Below are 5,052 nucleotides of genomic sequence, written 5' to 3'. Positions count from 1 at the left end.
GTAACCTCATGTGAGAGTATCGTACATGATGGCTGGGACTGAATTTTTTTGAAAATATTGAGCAGATACAAAGGAAATGCTGTCAAAATTCCTACAAGAATCCAAAAGACATACACTATGTAACTTTAAAAATAAAATAGTATAGGGAATGATGACAATGAACATAGTATGAAAAACTATGAAATTGGGGTTGACTCCCTACGATACATAATATACATTAGAATTTTTGATGGGATACATTTATACAGGCTTATTGCATATTGCATTTCTTCATTTACAATCGAAATGGTTTCAAAAGATTGAGTTTAGATGTTTAATCTGGCTATGTTGCCGAGAAACCTACTCAGTAAATTCTGGTTTTTTAATGGTTAATACTGATGTGTTGTCTCTCCGAGCTAATCAAACTTGTTACAAATGTATGTCGTAAACCTTTGAGCTTGATAGGTTGAAAACATTCTCTCCTTGATTGAATAGATGTATAACTTTTGAATTTAGTTTTAGTACTGTAATTTGAACATGCTCCAATGTTTTCAAATAGAGCCTTGATCTTCACCTGAGGGTCTAGGATGAGATGGCAGTGGAGTGGACTTTGAAAATTAGTTCAAAATACAAAGGAGATGCTGTACGATTTTTTTTGGAATTAAAAGATGAAAACATTATCGTAAATGAAGGACTCATTCTTTAAAACTTAATATTTGATCTATGTTATTGTGTTAGCTTTTGTTGTAATTTTTGACACCAATAACAAGGGGAGGGAGTCGTTGACACCTGCCTTCCCAAGTAATGCCAGTTCTGACAGCCTTGTGTTTCTTGGATGGTGACAGGTAAGAGATTCTTTCCTTGGGATTACAATGAAAACTGCAGCAGTAATAACAGAAGATCATCCAATGCACCAGCTGGATCCTTCTCCATGTAGATGTAGTGGAAGCTCATCCCAAAGGATGGGCACATAGAGATACAACACTAAGATATTATATTGTAGTGATCAAAGATCAAAACTTTGATCTAAATGATTGTATTATCCATTAGATACAAAATGTTGTATTGGTGTATATGAAATGATAAGGTATATGACATCTTGTTTTAAAATATTGTTATTTAATATATTATTTAATACAATTGTCGAAGTATGGTGAATTATGAGGTATATGAAATGATAAGGTATATGACATCTTGTCGAAGTATGGTGAATTATGAGATATTGGTGTATATGAAATGATAAGGTATATGACATCTTGTTTTAAAATATTGTTTTTTAATATATTATTTAATACAATCGTCGAAGTATGGTGAATTATGAGGGGATTTTCATACTTGAACACACACTTCCTTTCCCTAGTAGTCTTTGGTCGGACTAGTGCCATAATTTGCAATTGGAATTACATAATATATTAGATAATAATATAGCTACTCCAATTTATCCTGACTTCATTCAAACGGTTTTTGTCAGGATATGGGTATTTATACCCTAAGAATTGGATTGCCTACTCTCTAATACAAGTTACATTATTACTAGCTTGATCCACCCAATCCAAAGGGATGAGTCGGGGCTCTCAGCTCCTAAATTGGTCAAGCATCTACATGTCTACACATAATCCATATACTGTAATCATTGACCACCCTCGAGCACGTGTGGAATTTCAAGTTATCTTTATCTTGCACGATCATAGTATTGTATAGTAACCAACATGACGACATAATCCACAAATTTGGAGTGACATCAACCAAAATCATGAGATATCAGGTATGTAGTTTTCATAGTACCTTACTCTCCTCCCTGGAGGACCCCTTTATCATACAGCAATTGGGTGTTTTCACATCTAAGTTCCGTTCAACACATTACAAATGAGTAATCTCGCATCTAATCCTTTTTAACACCGTACAAGTGATTGAGCTATAAACATGGAAATCTTTAGGAAGCATTTACTACAATTGGTGCGGGATTGGTCCACTTGGTGGACCATCCTCCACCAAGTGGAGGATGGGGGGAGGGCCACACACACACACACACACACACACACACACACACACACACACACACACATACACACACAGACTTATTAAGCTGACAATTCTTTGGCTAACACGTGGGTGACTGCTTCCCTCTGAGGTGCTTTAGATCGATGCCAGTGTTGCACATGGGTTCAGGACTACATCATATAGAATAGCCTCTGTTATACACATAACCTTCAAGGTTTAGATTACTTTCCCACTTCATGCACCTACTTGAGATACTCCCGTGAGTATAGAAGAGGTTCATACCCTTGCCTAACATCACAATCCCTTCTCTTATAGTTACCATAACAATAGCCCTTCAATATGTACCCACTCTCGGAAATTGAGTTCCGAGCTTATAATGATATCGATGTTATTTTAACCCATGAGAGGCGGTTGACACTTTTTCCGGAGCCCCATTGTCTTTGTACATCACTGTTTGTCCATAAGTAGTTGATAATCCACACTAGGATTGGATTCCAAGTTTGGACAGTAAATAAGTTGTAACATTAAAATGATCTAGTATAATCCTTTTATAGGAAAGAATTGATTTAGCTGGTGTATGTATGTATGCCTTGGTTCTTAAATCAGAAAATAAAAAAATACCTAATCACTTGACTTTTTTAACAACAATTATTGATGTCCACGTGTTCCTATAGCTAGTGGTATAGTTTGCATGTTCCATTTTTAACTAAAACCCATATGTCATTACATGGATCCTCCACCAAGTGGATATTAATACAAGCCTAACCACTTTAGGTGCCTTACAATTCTAATTTCTTTACACGCACACACACATGCAATCGAGAGTGCATAACTGCATCTCCCTCGCAGATTGCGACCTCTCTCCTCTCATGTAACCCACTGTTTCTCAGTACTCGCAGTGGTATGTCTGCTACACACATAAGCAGCATGCTGTTGCAGGTTTGTGCTTTGCCATTCTCACACACACACACATGCCGTATCTCCCTGGGTCTCTCTCTATCTTGCGCTCATTCACACACACACACACACACACACACACACACACACACACACACACACACACACACACACACACACACACACACACACACACACACACACACACACACACAGACTAGTGTGCAGGTGTGGCTCTCACAGTTTGCTTCATACGTGTTCCCGTCACCATTCGTTCTCAAGAGTACTACAAATCTACCTTGCAAGAAAAAGAGGAGGTACATGTTGTATCAGGTGTAGAATAGCTATTGTTCCTACTGCATACATCTTTGCACACACATATGGGTGTTGCTTACATCTTTGCACACACATATGGGTGCTGCCTCAAATCATCAATCCCCATTTGGTATTCTATGAGAGAAGCATATCTGGTAAATAGCAATCAATGGCCATATTTCAGCCGCATCATGCTGGGCAGCATAGTGACCAGCAAACTGGAAGATGATCGATATCTTCATTACAATCAGTTAGGCTATCAGCATCAACATAACAGGTAAGTGCCCTTGTACTTACTCAGTATGCAAAACATGGCTCGCAGGTTGTTCTTCTTGAATTAAGTTCTAATCTAAAATAAAAATCTGATAAGTTATTGAAGTTCCTTACAATTACATGTGAGGTAATATGCTTATCGATCCTGCAGTCCATATACATCGCATCAGACATTTAGCATGATTTTTTGTTGCTATAGTTAAATTCTCATTGGATATAAGTTATTGAATTGATAGTTATATGTTATTGGCTTGCATGAGCATACATTGTCTTATGTAACAAATGATGGACTTGTGGAAAATTGGATCAAAGAATGGCTGGATGATGGTTTTTCTATTATAAAGGTGCTGCTTATCCTGGAAATCTTTCACACTTCATGTTCACTGCCTCTACTGTCGTGCCTTAGGATTTGGGTTCCCTCTCAACTACATAACACCATTGGGCTGCAATTTGCTGAGTCGAGTCGTAGTACTGTGTGGTGATGCTTGACATGTTATGGGTCTCTTACATGTTCAGCTCAGACTACCATCATCTCGGAATAGGACAATCACTTTGGACAACTTTTATGTTGTTGTAATCTCAACAGTTTATTGATCATGAGGATATAGTGTTGTCTTTGATTTTGTTAAGGCGCGTGCACGTGCACACACACACACACACACACACACACACACACACACACACACACACACACACACACACACACACACACACACACACACACACACACACACACACACACACACACACACACACACACAATGTTCTATCTTTCCTTGTCCCAAACCACCCCTTGCACTCTCGTGCCCACCTCACAATCGTACGCACTCATATCCTAAAGCAACAATCTCATACCATTTTGGTTTGCTCACGTTTTGACTTGCAGGAAAAAGTCTACATAAATTAACCCGATCTAGTTCAAATACAGTTTTTGGAAATGATTTGTCACTCTTTCTTTTAGTAACCTCATGTGAGGGTATCCTACATGATGGCTGGGATTGGATTTTTTTGAAAATATTGAGCAGATACAAAGGAAATGCTGTCGAAATTCCTACAAAAATCGGAAAGACATACACTATGTAACTTTAAAAAGAACATTGTATAGGGAATGATGACAATGAACATAGTATGGGGAACTATGAAATTGGGGTTGATTCCCTACGATAAATAATATACATTAGACTTTCTGATGGGATACATTTATACAGGCTTATTGCATATTGCATTTCTTCATTTACAGTCGAAATGGTTTCAAAAGATTGACCTTGGATGGTTAATCTGGCTATGTTGCCGAGGAACCTACTCAGCAAATTCTGGTTTTCTAATGGTTAATACCGATGTGTTGTCTCTCCGAGCTTATCAAACTTGTTACAAATGTATGTCGTAAACCTTTGAGCTTGATAGGTTGAAAACATTCTCGCCTTGATTGAATAGATGTATAAATTTTGAATTTAATGTTAGTATTGTACTTTGAACATACTCCAGTGTTTTTAAATAGAGCCTTAATCCTCACATGAGGGTCTGGGATGAGATGGCAGTAGACTGGACTTTTGAAAATTAGTTCAAAATACAAAGGAGATGTTGTCC

This window comes from Adiantum capillus-veneris, chromosome 3 (assembly GCF_014529385.1).
Source record: "Adiantum capillus-veneris isolate H3 chromosome 3, ASM1452938v2, whole genome shotgun sequence".
Taxonomy (NCBI): domain Eukaryota; kingdom Viridiplantae; phylum Streptophyta; class Polypodiopsida; order Polypodiales; family Pteridaceae; genus Adiantum; species Adiantum capillus-veneris.
Note: the sequence above shows the minus strand (reverse complement) of the source record.